At 40.4% G+C, this 17,546-nt stretch overlaps 5 long non-coding RNA genes and 1 pseudogene across 5 annotated transcripts; 2 read left to right on the plus strand and 4 right to left on the minus strand.

Moving 5' to 3' along the window:
* Positions 1-4,305: 4,305 nt before the first annotated feature.
* On the minus strand, positions 4,306-7,164 carry LOC103383427 (sperm-associated antigen 6 pseudogene; annotated as a pseudogene).
* A 128-nt stretch (positions 7,165-7,292) lies between these two features.
* On the plus strand, positions 7,293-9,730 carry LOC103383426 (uncharacterized). The gene is made up of 4 exons (XR_003050717.1): positions 7,293-7,365; positions 8,467-8,569; positions 9,017-9,087; positions 9,546-9,730. It is a non-coding gene; the product is annotated as an uncharacterized LOC103383426 (long non-coding RNA).
* Positions 7,925-8,458, minus strand: LOC103383425 (uncharacterized). The gene is made up of 2 exons (XR_522011.3): positions 8,127-8,458; positions 7,925-8,044 (listed from the first exon to the last, which is right to left on the minus strand). It is a non-coding gene; the product is annotated as an uncharacterized LOC103383425 (long non-coding RNA).
* Positions 9,731-11,237: 1,507 nt separating the features above from the next.
* LOC107988993 (uncharacterized) lies at positions 11,238-12,707 on the minus strand. Its single transcript, XR_001760472.2, has 2 exons — positions 12,169-12,707; positions 11,238-12,031 (listed from the first exon to the last, which is right to left on the minus strand). It is a non-coding gene; the product is annotated as an uncharacterized LOC107988993 (long non-coding RNA).
* Positions 12,708-12,924: 217 nt separating this feature from the next.
* Positions 12,925-13,774, minus strand: LOC107988994 (uncharacterized). Its single transcript, XR_001760473.2, has 2 exons — positions 13,660-13,774; positions 12,925-13,587 (listed from the first exon to the last, which is right to left on the minus strand). It is a non-coding gene; the product is annotated as an uncharacterized LOC107988994 (long non-coding RNA).
* Positions 13,775-13,995: 221 nt separating this feature from the next.
* Positions 13,996-14,789, plus strand: LOC107988995 (uncharacterized). Its single transcript, XR_001760474.2, has 2 exons — positions 13,996-14,162; positions 14,276-14,789. It is a non-coding gene; the product is annotated as an uncharacterized LOC107988995 (long non-coding RNA).
* The last annotated feature ends 2,757 nt before the right edge of the window (positions 14,790-17,546 follow it).

The raw sequence follows: 17,546 nt of genomic DNA on the forward strand, positions 1-17,546 counted from the left end.
TATATATATATGTATATATATATATATATATATATACATGTTTGTAGGTTTGTAATGATGAACCCTAAGTGACCACTGAAATGAGTCCCTAACTGTTGTGATCATCAGTTGAGGTATTTGAGTGAATATTTAGCTGAATAGGTCAAAGGTCAGGTGTGGTCAGGAGTTGGACGTTTAAAAAAAAAAAGAAGTCACTATTTACAGCCAAAGCCGCAACCTAAAAAAAATTTGTACCGAATTTCTGAATTTGTTGTTGATCCCTTACTTTCATTCTCAAACATTCCACGAACGTTATTGGGTGTTCGCGTTCTCATCCATTCCAATACTTTTTTATAAGCGCTGGAAGTGGACGGTAGTGCGACTAGTCACAGTGGTAAGATTGTCTGGGTTTGAAAAATGAAATTCAAATTTGGAAATGTTTGACATGATTTAAAGATGTAATAAATGCCTTATTAGAGCCACTTGATAAAGTACGTAAGCACAGAGAAAAAATGTTGGGCGGGGCCAGAGAAGACATTGTGTTGTTTTTGGTTTGTTTTGTTTTTTTAAATATAATACTTTTTTTTTTACATTTGTTTTTAGGAGATATTTGTACACGTTTCTTAATTTCTTGTTTTCATTTAACACTCGCTTCATTTGTTTGTTTTTCTACATTTGAACATAGTTTACTGTAGCTTTTCTGAAAGTTGTTTTAAAGCAGATGCTACTAATAATTTACCATTAACACCCGTGTGTAGAGTTGCCAAGTTGTGTAAAAAGAAAAAAAAAAGTACAGAAAGAGAAAAAAAAGTGGAGACATTGTTAGCTGTAAAATAATTACTAGAGAAAGAGAACCACATATTTTTGCATTGTCGTTGTAAGACTGAGGTGCTGTTGATGGGAGGGTTGAGGGTTGTTTGGGGTTTTAATGCTGGACCAGATGTTGGATTTTTTTGTACTGTGTTGCACCTGTTGTTGAGCAAAAATCTGGAGTGAAGAAAGCAGATGGATGGGCTGCGGAGAAAGATGGAGAGTTTAAGGCAAAGATTCTGTTAGCCCCACTACATTTAAAGACTTAATGTCTGAATGTCTGTTTGAAAATTTGTCACGGATAAAATAATGCCTCATTGTCCTGCGATGAGTCAAAGACACTTTACGCTACGTTTGCATGAACGTCCTTTACAAAACGGTCCAAAGTAAATCTACATGACCTGGTTCTTGGACCAACTTTTGATAGAAAGAATAAGCTACTGTTACCTGGACTGATTTACTGTTCTAAAGAAGGCCTCTGGTGGCCAAATACAAGTACTGCAGCTGCAAGAATTGGGGACGGGGGTAGCTGCAATACCTGCTGTTTCCACCAGAGCGCCGGAATTCCAAGAAGCGGTGATACGACACGCTATGATTGTAATGAAATGGTCTTGATCACTGTATTTATCCAAGCACCTTAAGAGCAGAAATCGCTGCTGCGTATTTAACTAAAACCAACACGAGATAAACCCGCCAAGGGACGAATCGCCAAAAAAAAGTTAGCTAAAAGTTGCCAAGCCAACTTCCAAATGGAAAAGAGCGCTAACGCTGTTCAAGCTTTACAGTAATTTAACCATCCACATTTGCGATCCAGCAGAGGGTGCTACAAGCACATCTGTTACTCTGATTTTCTCTCTCTGCCCTCTTGTAAAAAGACAGCAATGTTATGTTGTTTGCTGTTGGCAAGCAAGCTAAACATTTTCTATCCATCTTGTCCATCTGTTTTTTTTCTCCCTCCTGATCTTTGCTTCAGCTGCCAATCCACAGACGGAACAAAAGTGACAGAGTCGGTGGAACAATCCTAACTGAAATAGAAGCACCTTTGGGCGAGCGCTCCTCTGAACTGTGGAGCCCCAGCCCTCTGCACCTTTCTGACTACACTCACGTGTCACTTCTATGTTGTGGGTTGGTTGATTCTGGTGTTTAAAGTGAGACTGTTGTTACTTTTGGTCGGGGCGGGACACGTGACGTAACGTGAGGGGTCTTTTTTGTAACTTCCTTTTTTGTGTTGTTTTTTTATCTTTTTGTACTATTATTCCCTTTTTTATTTTGTATGATTGTCTTTTTTTTTTTCTTCTATCGCTTTTATATCTGTTGTTTACTGTAAAGAAATGTAATGATTATGTGCCATTTGAACCTGTCGACTCCCAGGTAGAAAGAAGAGGCACGTCCTCCTCTGCTGAGGATTGAAAGAGGAGTCAACCTGGGGAGGGAGAGGGGGCCGGGGGGTTCAGGTAGACGAGGGGCGGTGTCCGTTAAAATGTGGAGTGTAAGATGTGACTCTTTTTTTTTTTTTTAAACTACAGTGACTAAAGAAAAAGTGCAGACATCGCAAAAGGTTTGAAGCCTTTGACGATCCATTTTGTCAAACCAAACAACAACCGTGTGACTGTTTGGGAAAAGATGGATGTCTTTGTAGGGCTGCAGTCTCCAAACCCCATTGGCTGGACAATCAAATCAACAATCAACAACATTGTTTTTTTTGAGAGAGAGAGAGAGAGAGCGAGAGAGAGAGTGGCAGACGCCAGTAAAACCAGCCGTTAAAAATCAAAAGTTTACCAATAGTTGTTCTCAGACAGCCATTCTACAACTACAACCACTCTTCTGCCAAATCAGTCAGTGTTCATGATGTTTGCGTTTGACCTGAATCATATTTATAGCATGACAACAAAGTGTGTCCTCATGTGATCATTGATATACAACCATTTCTTTCATGGGACGTGTCGGGGGGGAAAGTTACTCCCTTTGAATATAGTGTGAAAAATTGTACTTGACTGAAATTACTTTTTGCTGCATCATTATATTGGAGTAGCAAGTTCCACAGTTTGATATTTTAAAAAAAACAATGGAAAATTGTTGACCTTATCGACCGACTGACGCTGTTTAATGACGGGTCATTATTTGGAGGACGGTAAGAAATGACATTTTTGCAGCTTTAAAAATCCCAAATTTGTTTTTGTTTTGTTTTTTTTCCAAACAGGCCGATAATTCTGTTTCAATTGTACCGTGAAGTACAATCTTCCAGATTGTTTCTCAGATACTCTGAAAACATGAAGGAACGATGGTTTTATTGTGTGTAAGAATTGGCCAAACCTGAGAACAGAAGAGTGAGGAGAGCAGAGAGTCATCATTCCAGAATCCAGATTTTGATCGGGGCGTAAATCCCTTACCAATTTATGATCCCTCGCCATCCAACTCCCCCAGAGCCACCAATCTCCAGCTTTGCGCCTCTTCTTCTCTGCTGTCTGCAGGTCTTCAGTCTTCTATCCAAAAAAGAAAAGAAATCTTATCGTGTCCAAATCCCCACGCACCAGAGACAACATACATACTCACCTTTATACATATATATAAATATATATATATAAATGAATATAAAAATACTGTATATGTATACGTGAATAAAAAAAAAACGCGCAAACCTCCGAGATACAGAAGCTCACGCGCTCACACCTACAGGTGTCGTCGGTGACTTCTTTTCACTGATGCAGTTGGAAAAAAAAAAGTACCAGTTTACCTCGGGAGCTCTCAGCCATAGCCAACCTTAATCCCTACAGATAACTCAGCGCCGCCAGCAGCTTTTAAACTGCGGCGGCTGTCGTTACAATGCAGGTACATCTTCTTTTTTTCTTGTTGTTGTTGTTTTTCAAGAACAAACTCCGGAAGACTCAGCAGAGCGCTCCCGGATCATGCTAATGCAGGAACTGCAGGGTTTTTACTGGTTTTTGAGAGTCCATGTCAACACAGTCTTACCTCAGAACCATACTACAGGACAGGGGGAAGGGGGGGCGGGGCTTACACGTGAGCGTAACAAACGGTGAAAGGCTATTTTCTCATTGATTCTCCTTGTCTCTGGTGGTGTTGGGTGAAAATAACTTGACAGCTCTTTTTCCTTTTTATTTTGTTCGAGTAGAAATATATAAACTGTACATTATGACATAGAAGCACTATCAGAGTCTGATTGTTAGACGTGCACTCGCAGCATGAGGTATTATTCTTTATTATTCTTCATATCTCCAAAAAAAAAAAAAAAGCAACATAACATCTTTTGGAAGTAAATTCTTGAAAATGAGAGAAAAAAAATGACAAAACAATGCAGTAGTGTCCAGCGATAACAGAGAAAATATCCGATCTCAGCCTGACTAAAACAGACAGACGTGCATCCCCAGATCTCAACACAGATAAACTGTGTTCCCCTCCTACTGCCTCCACCCTCCTACACCCATCCCATGGCCCTGATGCCCAGTTGCACCACCCTTTTCCCCCATGTACATGCCAGTGTTTCCCCTCCACGTGTTTCAAGTGCCAATAACTTTGTGAAATCCTAACTGTGACCCAATAATAAAGATTATTGCACATTAAACTACTGTAAAGAGAAAAAGAAATCAGACTGATAAAGTTGAGGGGGAAAAAAATCTGAATATCTTAATAAAAGATTTGTAACAAAAAAGAACTGATGGATGTGGAGACTCTTCCTTTACCTTGATATAGTGTGTAGCGTTTTACACACTATAGTCTCCGGGAACAGTCACAGGAACCGTACAGTATATTTAACATTTCTTTTAATTTCATGCCCTCTCTGACGCAACCGAACGTCAGGGGTTTATGATATCAAACCCTAGACAGGAAATTGACAACAATCGCTTCAGCTTTAGCACACATACCTTTTATTTTCTAATCATTTTCGAAAATGTACCCACGACATACCTTTTATTTTCTAATCATTTTCGCATAGAAAATGTACCCACGGACCTCCACAGGGAACCAAACAAAGTAACTATAAATTAGTCATTTGCGTAGCTACTTTGTAAAGTTAACGATTCATATGACACACGCAGAGTTGTTGGGAGAAAAATCACCAAAAGAAATAAAGCATAACTTTACTTTTGTTTTCCTTTGGTTTATTTTCATGGCTCACCTGCAGTACCTCTCCACCCCACAAGGTGGCTGCAAACATGGCCAATTGCAGTATCATCTTTTTTCAGGTTATAAAGGAATTCTTTTGATTAATTCCTGTCACACTTGAACAGCCAGTCTGTTGGAGTCAATCAAAACGATTCTAAAAATCAGGCTCAAAGTTCTCCAGACTCTCCAACAACACATCCGAGTATCCAGGGGAATAATACCTGACTATCTCTTCAGGGAAACAGCTGTTGATATTGTTGATGTACTGCTGCAGAACACTGTCGTCCTCGGATTTGATCTCCTGCAGCTTGGCCAGTCCTCCGCTGGTCACAAACATGCGTCGTGCGAGAAGATCGTTGGGCAGCACCTTGCTGAACTGCAGGACCACGTGCTTGAGGATGTTGCTGGGAGCGTCGTAGAGCAGAGGCTGCAGGGTTTCCAGGTCTGTACACTTGTGCAAAATGCTCTTCAGAGACCTCTTACTTTTGATCTGCAGGTCCTCTGAACTGTTGGGGTCCATGTAGAGCTGCAGCAGTTTGGGCAGTAGTCCCGTGGCAGCCACGGCCTTAGCGTGCTCAGACGTGTGATGTCCTATCTGACCGATGGTCCAAACCGTCGCTGCCCTTATGTGGTGTTCGCTCTCCTCGGTCAAACAGCGGGCCAGCTGTGGCACCCCTCTGGAAAGGATGATGGCCATGGCCAGCCTCTCGGTGTGAGCTGCCACATATCCCAGCATCATGATCCCTGGCAACCGCAGATTCCCACGACAGTCTCCGAGATAATCGATCACCGCCGCCATGCCACCACAGTTGACAATCACCTGGGACAGCTCCGTTGTGTGTTTCACGACCTCCCTCATCAGAGTCGTGACATTTTTCCGTACGTACTCGTCGGGATCTTTGAGGCAGGCCACAGCTGCAGGAAAGATCTCAGCCTCTATCACCATCTCTGCCAGGCTGACCGAGTGCTTGCAGATCTGGCTGAGGGCCGCGAACACCTGCCTCTTCAGTTTTGTGTCAGGGTTGAGGATCATCTGCGCCAGGTGTGAAATGGCGCCAGTGTCTACCACGGTCTGCGTGAGCTCTGGTGTGTGTTTACAGATGTCGCTGAGTGTGGAGGCGGCGATGCGCTTCAGGGCCATTTCAGGTTCTCGAAGGCACATTACAAGCAGGGGGACGGCACCGGAATCCACAACGCTCTGCGCCATAGACGGATTGTGTCGTGCAATATGTCCGAGGGCCCAGGCCGCAGCCTCCTTCACGCCAGGGTCAAACTCATCCAGACAGAGGACCAGAGCGTCCACACCTCCACAGGCCACGACAGCAGTTGACAGTTCCGGTGAATGTTTGGCCACTGCGCGGAGCACAAAGGACGCTGCTTTTTTGTAGAATCGATTATGCGTGGCCAGTGAACCCACCAGCGGGGGAAGGATGTTCTCCTTCACCACGGCCTCTGCCAAGTCATCGCTGTGGTCGGCCAGACGGCCCACGGCTAGGGCAGCTGTCTGCTGCACGGTTGGCACCACATCTAACATCAAGGCGCGCAGCATGGGCAGCACACCAGCGCTGTGGAGGATTTCGATGTTCTGGGGCCTGGATGCCATATCTGCAACAGTTTGTACAAACTGCATCCTTGACTTCTGATACTCCTGAAAGACTTGAATGATCTGACGCTGACTCATCGTTACTCTAATATAGTGAACACTGAATTTCTGAAAGAAAGTAGACAACATCAGATTCTGCAAACAACATAGCCTAAGTACTTTGGTGTTTGACAGCTAACGGCACCTGTCACGTAGCTACGCTGTCTTTTATTAGTCATTTATTTTGCTCTTTTTCTTTATCTTTCGACCTGTTGTTTAGTCTAATAGTTGTGACATTGAAAGGCAGTTGGTATTTACAATGTCCCATTGCTGCCTTCTGGATTAAATGATCCAGTTGGGATTGGGCCGCATCCTGTCCTATCTTACATTTACTTTGATGTAAACGGACTTCAAAGGTATTCAACAGTAACTTCCAAGGTCCTTTTGTTTTTACGTTCTCCCTTCCTTTCAGTCTGTCATCTTATCGAAAACCCACAGGACGACGTTGAAGAGGAAGGGGGGAGTCTGTGACGAAGAAGATGACGTGTCCAGAGATGGCAGTAAAGACAAGACAAGACAAGACACATGCGAGAACCTTTAACTCTGACACGTCGACCCAGATATGATGATGTTTGTCATTGTGTCACCATTTTTCCACAGGCCTTTCCTTTTATAAAGTCAATACATTTTGAAAATGTTTTTTTTCTCTCCACAGGCCTTTCCTTTTATAAAGTCACTACATTTAATGCATTTTGAAAATGTTTTTTTTTTCTCTTCTTCTGTTGATGTTTTTTTTCTCTTGTTCTGTTGTTCTTTTCACAGATCACGTAGTACGTCATGGAACCTGTCCTGAGTCCTTGCGGTTCCCTCAGGTAAGACATCAGATGCAAAACCTTTGCCAAAACAAACAGATGGGGATGTTTTAAAGAAAGGAGTTAATCGGTACCGGTTACCAAGAATCTGTGATTTGCACAGCGGCAGTAAATACAGAGAAACCAGACTGAGGTGTTGAGGATGTGTTAAAGGCCCAGGACACATTTAATTTGGTACATTTCAGGAGTTTTTTTGGACAAGACTGGAGCAGTTTTTTTTTATTCAGATAATTGTTAGTTTGTCATAATTGAAGTAAAGTTTTTTTTTGCTATCCATAACCTTCAAAATAAATTGAACTTTATATTCAAAACCAAACCCTTCAAATACAAATAATAAAAAAGATCAACAAAGGTCACTGTATTCTACTGTTTTGAGATTAAATCCTTTGGCGTTTTGACAGTTTTGCTCAGATATCTTTAAATTTGTGTTCTTTAGTTTGAACTCATTCAGACCCAGACTGTTAGTTGTTCTTGGTTTAAAGTCGGAAGTCGGAGTCTTAACTTGGAAGTTCGAGTCTCATTCTTCGCTGCTGTACATCTTGAAAAATGATCATGATTTCCATGATGTCACTTTCTCTCCCTCCTCTTCTCACCATGTTACCCAACCAGGCAATGTCCCGATTGGTCAACTGATTAGCAGGTGGCAAAAAACCTCTTGGATAAATGAACCACCGTGGACCTGTCAATCAAACAGGGAAATATGTTGTTGACATAAAATAATAAAACTTAAAGTCTGTAGATGATTAATTGACGATACGTACGATGTCTACGAACATGCGGTCCATCTCCCCTGAAGTCCATCTTTGAAAATGCTTCACGTAGAACTTTTTGTACAATCTGCAGGCTGGATGTCACATTAATGACAGGATGCATCGAACATGTAGCATTGCTGCCTCACCCTGGCCTTAACCCTCCATTACTTCAGGTCTCATTCACGTCCAGCTCTCCTCATCTTTAACAGTAAAACCGTACACGAGGGTCAAAACAAAAATGAGGGAAAACGCATTAAACACATAGAGTAAAAGTACCCACGTAAGAAATTCCTATTTGTGTCCTTTGATGTTCTTTATGGACGTCATGAGAACCATCTTTGTTTTTTAGGGAGGGCAACGCCCCATGGTGGGGAGTTTGTGCTTTGGGAACACGTGGGCTGGAAGGTGGCGGAAGATGAGCCCGGTGTCGACTTCTCATTAATTAGTACATGGTGAGTACACACAGTATTTAATACTATCTACAGAGTACTTTATCTTGAGCTACTGGTTCAGATGAATGAATTAGTCACGGAAAGTATTTAGTAACTTTCGTCAAAAACTTTGTGTCCGCTGAATAATAACATTAATAAAGTACGGTGGAACCTCGGTTGTCGAACGCCTCCCCCTTTTCAAACAATTCGGTTTTACGAACAACATTTTTAACCAAAAATTGCCCCGTTGTTGTCGTACCATAACTCGGTTGCCGAACAATCCAACAATAGCTCGTGGGCAGCATTCGAAAACTGAGGTTCCGCCGTACTTTTTTCTCTGACTTTCTCCGCAATTTAAACGAACTGGCAGGCTACATTGTCTGCTGTAAACAGAGTAAAATTTATTTTATTCTCTTCAATCTTTTGGTTGTAATTTTTTTTATTTGTTTCACTCTTGAAAACCAACAGGGCAGTTCTGGTTATTTATCTCCTTTGTCTCCTGAAGTACAGACCACACGTGATGCAACGACCGCTTAAAGGTTTCGAGAGCTCTTTCTGTAGTACTTTTACAATACATTTCTTTATTTCCTTAAATACAAAGCATTGTTTAAATCTGCTCCACGTCGCCCCCAGTGTGTCCTCTTTATGGCTGTATACATGTTACACACATCATCATCATCATCATTATTATTATTATGGCAAACGATCTTGAAGGAGTTAATTGTGCAGCGTAAACGTGGTTGGCATCGACCGCCACGACATAAGAAGCAACATTTTTAACTGCAATCCCAGCTCAGATAAATCAGATCTTTTTGTTAAACTATTGGAGCAGCCCTGGAACTGTCTGACTACCTATAGTCACAGAAGGACAGAATCCAGATCTCTACAGGTCGATCTCTGTTGTATATAGGTATATGTCTCTCTCCCTGTAACACCGTCTGTCTGTACTGTCTGTACTGTCTCCACTGTCTCCTCTGTCTCCTCCGCTTCTTCACAGCCACCGCACATGCACCTCTGGAAGCAGGTGAAGTTGATCCAGTCTTTCCAGATTAAGATCCGGGAAAAAGATCATCACAATCCGCCTGTTGTCCTGCTCCCGTCCTCCTATGTGCAGGGAGTTCAACCAAGCGATGTCGAGGTTGGTCAACAGGTTGTCTGGAGGTAAATCTCTTCTTGTGAAAATGAACCAACGTGGACCTGTGATATAAAATACAATACTTACATTTACAAAAAGAAAAATTGGCTGGATTTGCAACTTGTATATTAAAATATAATATATGATATATAATTTCACGTTTGTTATTTTCACACTGACAGCCGCTAGAGGGCACTCTAAGCTTGTGTACCAGTATTTGATGCTCCTGTACCACTGTAAATTGACGTTTGTTATTTTCACACTGACAGCCGCTAGAGGGCACTCTAATTGGTTGGTACGACCTTTATATTTAAGTTTTGTTTTTTTTTCTTCATTATATTTTGGCTTGGAAAACTTAGAGTCAGGGAAGTTTTGTTTTTTTTCTTCTTCATTATATTTTGGCTTGGACAACTTAGTGTCAGGGAGAATATATGATACGTGAAATGATGAGGTATCAGTACTTACGATTTCTACGAACGTGGCGTCCGTCTCCCCTGTGATCCATGCAAGAATGTGAAGCCACTGGGACTGAAAAGCTCAGTTGGTGGTGGTGGTGTGCTGGAGCTGTGGGCATCCATACTGTTGTGTTGGTGCCTTTTCCTGGGTTTGTTCCCCTCGCAGGTTCGGTCTCTGGTACTGTTTTACAGCAGCTGACTTTTGTAGCGTCGCATTAGTGTCGTCCTTCTTTGTCTGTCCGCGCCTTGAGGTTGTGTTCTGATTAGACTGATTTGGCGTCTTCACGATTCGGTCTGGGGGCTTCTCCTGCAGGTGGAAGGCAGCAACACACACACACACAGCTGTGTTTGGCTCAACAGAAAATTAGAAACAAGAACACGTTTCTTTTATCCTTTGATGTAGAGTGATGTCAAAGGGTCACATCTTTGGCAGTGACACCTCACGTATGTTGGATGGCTGTGGATGGAAGAACTATTGAACGAATGCTTGTTTGGTTCTGATTGGCTGGTGAAAAGTCTTGTTGACCTCTATCAGTTCTTCAAAAGTATGTACGCGGTACATGACGTAGATCATGTACATAATTTATAAGTATTATTCGTATATATATTTTTCACCCATTTTAATTAACACAAAAGTTTTTGTGGCTCAACCCGTGGCTCCCAGTATTACAGATGTACAAATGTTGTTGATGTTTATTATTTGATATATTGTAACATATAGTTGATATTCCACATATGTGCCTTATTATATAATTGAATCTGCATATATATACAGTTGTCTATATATATGCATAGTCAGTGAAATGTTTTTTCCCTACGATGTGTGTGAAATTTGTATCGACTCTATGTCAGAGCAATGGTTATTGGATGGAAATATTGGATTTTTTTTAATTTTATTTTTATGTGTGAAATTTGTATCGACTCTATGTCGAAGCAATGGTTATTGGATGGAAATATTGAATTTTTTATATTTTTCTTTTGGGAAAATTTTGAATCAGATCAATAAAAAAATCTTGTTTTTTTTGGATTATTTTAAAAATTAATTAACATTATTAACAAGTTACCTTTTGACAACCCTAGAAATGACATTAGTCTTCAATTTCCTGCTCTTAATGTTTAATTGTCAGTGTACAATTCTCAAAAAATGTTAGTCATTCATTGTCAACAACAACGAGCCTATTTCATCTGCTCCTTTCCCCGGCTGCAGGTATTGCAGCTACTTCCCTTGTCAGTTTTTTTTAACACATTTTAAATGTAACACATTAAATCAGAAAGTGTAGATCAGTATTTCCCCAGTTTGATCACAACTTGTTTCACAAAAGGAGCAGCGCGCGGGTTAAACTAGTGGAGCAGCTGAATGAAGAGCCGTCGGCTGCTGATGATCGCGAGTCTTTGTTATGTACGAGGTCGAACTCTGCGACCTCTCCTTCGCGTGTAATTCATTCTGCGATTAACTACTAGCGGTGTGGTGAAAAAAAAAACAAAAACAAATTGAAACCCACTTGTGTTAACAAACCTGAGATCCTATACAAGTGTATAAGTTAAGAAGAGAGCTAACAAGAGTTTTGTCCTAGACGATGTATAGATTCTGGTCTGGATCCAGATCTCTAAAGGTCAGTAGCGTTCTTCAGTCCCTTGCGTCTCATCATTTCCTTCCTCCTCCGTCGCTGCATCGTCAGCGTTGTCATCGCCTCCATACTCACGGCTCGGGCTGCTCTGGGATGCGTCCTATACCGATGTGCTGACTTCGATCTTGCAAAGTGATCATAATTTCCCTAAGCTCTTGTTCGGTCCTTCCCCACTGCACGAAGTTGTTCAATATAGCGATGTGCCGATTGGTCAGCTGATTAGCTGGTGGCAGATGTCCCATTGGTAGGATGTACCAACGTGGACCTGCGAATCAGACAGAAGCGTACGAACTAGTCAAAGAAACCTTTGGTGTTTTCTTTCACCTAACAAACCTAATCTGTTGTGTTGACAGACAAAAACAGCGTTCAGAGTTTTTTTTAATTCAGTTAGCCGATACTTACTGTTCCTTCCGTTGTGCCGTCCATCTCCCCTGGCGTTCATTTTAAACGTCTGGTACAAGCTACAGGTTGGTTGGTGGTGTGTTACAGCGCTTGGCTCCCATAATGTTGCAAACACTGTCTTCTTCTTTATCCTTCGTCTCCTACTGCGTCCTATGCTGTTGACGTTAGCTTAGGTTCTGTCATGATCCATTAGTTGTTGTCATCACTGTCGTGACCTTTTCCCCCATTCTTTCTACTACTTGAGATTTCCCCGCATGTCTTTATTCCTTTGTCCTTTGATCCCTGGTGAGGTCATAGTCATGGATGTCAGATGTGATGTCATTGTGTGATCAGTAGATCTTGGAGGTGCACCAACACTGACCAATGAACCGATAAAGTACGTTGTTGTCATTCATTTAGTCCTTCACAGTGACCTCATTGGGCATCAGTCGAGGGCGGGGTCATTGATTTGGCTAATTAATATTGACAGCCAATATTGAGTCTTTTGACTCAAACGTTGCTTAGTCTTGTTCTCAGTTAAATCAATCAAACCGTTTCAATTGTACTTCAGTGTTAGCCCATGGAATGTAAAATTATTTTGTAAATATATTTCAATTGTACTTCAGTGTTAGCCCATAGAATGTAAAATTATTTTTTTTGTAAATTTTACAGAACATTTTATAATGAAACTTCTACTTAACCTAAGTTCAAAAATTGAAAGTAAATATATATCCTCAGTTTGATTCCAGACTCTGCCATTAGACTTCTAACACATTGTCCATTTTTGTCTGTTTATTTTTGTTTGTTTTTTTGCATTGGAAGACCTTCCATGTTGGTCTTATTTTGAAATTGTAAATGTGACGGCCGAAAAAACTGATCAATAAAACAACACAGCTCAACAGCGGCAAAGAAATAATGATAATTGAAATATAATAAAATTGAAACAATGATGTGAAGAACTTCCTCCAAAAGATTTGGATAAAACGTTTTTCACACTTTTAGTTTGATCCTAACTTTATTTCAGGATTAATCTCTGTTGCTGGATCTCTTAGCAGGATGGGAATTTAGTTATTTTAATCAGTTCTCTTTAATTTCTAATCCCACTCCTGCCCAGCTGCAATCATTACCTTTAGTGTTTAGCAAATATTATTGTATTTCTCCAAACTATATATAAAAGTCATCAAACCACCAGGCCAACAAACGTGAGGGAAAGTCTCTCTTTAACATCTTTGGTCATTCTTTATCTTTGCTAAAGTTGCAGACGATTCAGTTGCTGTATTAGTCTCATTTGGTTTTGGTTCTGCAGAAACATCATCAGTTCCCTGACCTCCTCTTCATTTCCTCCAATTTGCACAAAAGTATCCAACAGAGCAATGTCAAAATTGCTAAACTGATTAGCTGGTGGCAAATCTCCTCTTGGTATAATGTACCAGCGTGGACCTGGGAATCACACGTGAACTGACGTTAAACAGCGTTAATACCATGTTGTCAATCAGTGGTGCGTTTACTTACGATTCCTACCGTTGTGTCGTCCATCTCCCCGGCCATTCATCGTACATACACCGTTAGCACAGACTGCAGGCAAGTCAGTGGTGCTCTATGGCAGATGGCTACCATATTGTCGCAGTGCTGCCTTCTGCTGGTCATAATCATTCTTTGTCTTTCGGTGTTGTCTGGTATCCGACGTGCGCACATAGGCACTGTTTCCGTCCACTTCCTGGATGCTAACCTAAAGTCAGCCAGCAGTCATTTACAGGCTGATCCTGATGTAGTTTAAATACCTAGCCTTTGTTCTTTGATCACGTGTGATGTCATACGATCCGATGTCACATTTCAAGTTTATTTTTTTGGGCTGAAAAACAAAAGTAAAACCTCACTCGTCTTTAGTCATTCGGGGAGTTCTTCAGATAAGAATTTGAATTAGGCTTTCCAATGAAGGGGCATTGAAAGTCACAATTGAGGCGCCATATCTCTGATGAACACCAGGGGTGATGGACAACACAATGGTAAAAATCGTGAGTGTTAGATTAAACTCTTTTACATTCACCGTTCGTCTTTACCTTTGAAGGTCCGATAAGTTTATGGTCTGAACCTGCTACGATAACGCGCTCCTCTGTGTGACTTGCAGGTCCCTGTTTCTACATTTTGTTACCCATAGGGGTAGTTCCACCGGCCAATCAGCTGACAAATGAGGACATTGCTTATTTGGACAACTACATGCAATGGGTAGGAGACGAAGCGCAGTTTAGGTTACTGATGAGCAGCTTTTTCAACATAAACCAGCTACAGGAGGAAGTGCGACAGTGGATATCAGCTGAGGAAAGAAATCCAATACTAGGCTGAGACGACGGGACTTATGAAAGTGATTCAACTTTCCAGGGGTGTTATGGTCCTTCAAAGGATCCTTTTTACACGGCAGTTAGGACAACGAGGCAGAGGAGAAACAGCAAGAATGATCCTGTGGGTCTAAACATTTCTGTGCTTCATACCTGCCCCTGCGAGGCGGCGCTCTAATGGGTCCGATCTAGTCTGATTGTCACCAGGAAATAAGAACATTCTTGATAAATTTTAGTGAAACAGATAAATGTTATTGATGTTTGTTATTCATGATTATTGAACCCTAATAAACTGCAAATCTATGATTCCTGAGCATAATAATCATAATAATTGATTGATTAATTAATTAATTAATGGGCAGATGTGACAGGCATTTTCCTGGAAGGATGTGATGGTGTCCAAACCCAAGCAGTTTGTCTTAAACGTCCTGCTGTGATTGGCTCCAACACATATAATTAGACAAGATCGTACCATTAATTGACAGATTTATTAACAAACATAAAAAAAATATACATTTCTCAAAGAGCAGACTTTAAAACCAGTATCGTCCAATTACATGACAAAGTCTGTCTTCACTAACGTGAACAAGTGGCGCAGCACTTTTTATACGCTTCTAATTGGCTTCATTTTCCTGAATTAAAGGACATAAATGAGGGGACATGTGATGAACCTATAAATAGGAAGTTCAATATCTGAGTTGTGACTTAGTTAGTTTGTCATCGTTCCTGGTTAACTCTTGTTAACTCGTCCTCCGTCTTCTATCAGTTTGTCTTCTCAAAAGCATCTTTGGAAACATAGACTCTTATTTCCCAGTCTCCCCGTCCTTGCCCGGTGTTCTGTCCCAACATCTGGTCCAACACTTGCTGTCCTCCATGTCTGTCTCCTGAACAGATAACAGACCTGGTTTTGGTGATAAAAAAAGCAACCAACAACAAAATGGATGACACTGCGCGTGATCTCACCTTGGGAACGGCACCAGAGGGTTAAATGATGGCTGGTTCCCTGTTTACACCACCGTTAAAGGTCAGGCTGAGGTGAAGTGACCGATCTGTTGGAGATCTTGACAACTTTCCGTCTTTAACAGTAATTTACAGAATGTTTGTCTTCCTAGCCTAGCGCTTAATTGTCTGTTCAGTTTTCTTAAGGCTACTCAAAACATCTATATAAAGCTAAAAAAAAAAATCACAGGGCTTGTGTTGTTTAGTGTTGTTTAACTACACTAGCTAACAACTTCAGATTTAGTATAAATATATATAATACATATTTGTGTGTTACTGTTAGCATGTGCAGTGCTTCCTGACTGATTTGGGTTTGATCCTCCATCACTTCTTCACCATTCAACCTCATTCCTTTCGGAGTCATGGTCCCAGAACCTGAATCTTTGGTTGACCCGTCCGTCCTCCTCTTGGGGCGCACTTCTCATGCCTTCAGGCAGGAGCGCTCTTTCCTCTAAAAAGTGATGAACCGTAACCACGCTGTTAGCACCAGCGCCCTCCTCGTCTCCATCATTGATATCGCTGGTGTCCAAAAGGTCACTCTGGATACGGTCACTGTTATCGTCGGGGTCCCGGTGGACTTCCGTCGAGTCTTCATCATCTGTGACGTCAATGTCGTCAATATCGGTGTTGCTGTTCTCCTCTGTGTCATCGACGACGTGACCATACTGTTGCAAATAGGCCATTCGTAACAAGTACGCAAATTCACTAATCCCCGACTTCCATAATCGATCCAACAATGCTATTTCGCGATTGGTGAACAGATTCGCTCTTGGCTGGTGCCTTCTTAGAATCATCAGCGGTGGACCTCACAAATGAAAAATGAACAGTTACAACAAAATAGAAACCAAGTTGGACTCAATGTAGTCTGTAAGACAAGTAAAGTAAATACTCACGGTTTCTACCGTTGTGTACTCCGTCTCCCCAGGGATTCATTTTGAGACAAACCTGCTTCTGCTGCTTGCACAAACTGCAGATGTCTGAGAGGCTGATGCTCTGATTGGATTTCTGTTGCATTACTAACTTTTTTTCCTTCAGCTCTTTCCTCTGATTCTCATTTGCTCCTTTGATTTCCTGTGATGTCGTAACCCTTGATGACATGGTGACCTAATGAAATATGACAGCAGTTCTATTTCATTTTTTTTAGCATTTTAAGAATGTTTTTAAAAAACAAAATTTCAAAAATGTATATTATCTACACGTTTTTATCAAATTAGAACAATTGAGATTTTTTTTTCTGAATTTTTGTTCATAATTTTTCAGTAAAATCGTAAGTCAGGTTGTCAGTTTTGTTTAGGTGTTGAAAAATGATGAAAAATTCGAAAAGAAATTTCAAAATTTTATCTCTTTTACATGTTTCTGAACAAATTGGAGCATTTTGAGATATTTTTAAAAAAGTTTTTTTTGACAAAATCTAAATTTAGCGTGTTGTTTTTGATCAGATGGTTAAAAATGATGAACATTTTGTAAATTATTTTTTTAAAATTATCTTTTATGCATGTTTCTCAGTTAGAGCAATTTGAGATCTTTTTAAAAAAAAATCTGAATTTTTTTGGCAAAATCTAAATTTAGTATGGTCAGATGCTGAAAAAGTTTGATGAAAAATTTTGGAAAACAAAATTCCAAATTTTATTTTTTGTGCATGTCTCTCATCAAATTAGGATATTTTTTGAATTTTTTCAGGAAACTTTGTTCAAATTTGTTATTTTATTTGTTAAGTTTTTTAAAAAAAAAAGTTTTAAAAAAGAATTTTAAAAAATCAATTTTATATTCTGTATATTTCTCATCAAATTAGAAATGGTGAATTTTTCATGAAAATCTGAAACTGTTTTTTTTGGTCAGATGAAATATTTTAATGAAAATGTTTTAAAAATGTTTTTTCAAAATTTTATTTTTTCTGCATGTTTATCATCAAATAACAGCACTTTGGAAAAAAAGGAAAAAAGGTTTGGGGATTTTTTTCATGTGGTGAAAACTTGATGAAATTTAAAAAATAAATTCAAAATTTTAGCTTTTCTGCATCAGCGTTTCTCATCAAATTAGAGCATAAAATTGGTTGAAGGAGTG

The sequence above is a fragment of the Cynoglossus semilaevis genome, chromosome 9 (assembly GCF_000523025.1).
Source record: "Cynoglossus semilaevis isolate Cse_v1.0 chromosome 9, Cse_v1.0, whole genome shotgun sequence".
NCBI lineage: Eukaryota > Metazoa > Chordata > Actinopteri > Pleuronectiformes > Cynoglossidae > Cynoglossus > Cynoglossus semilaevis.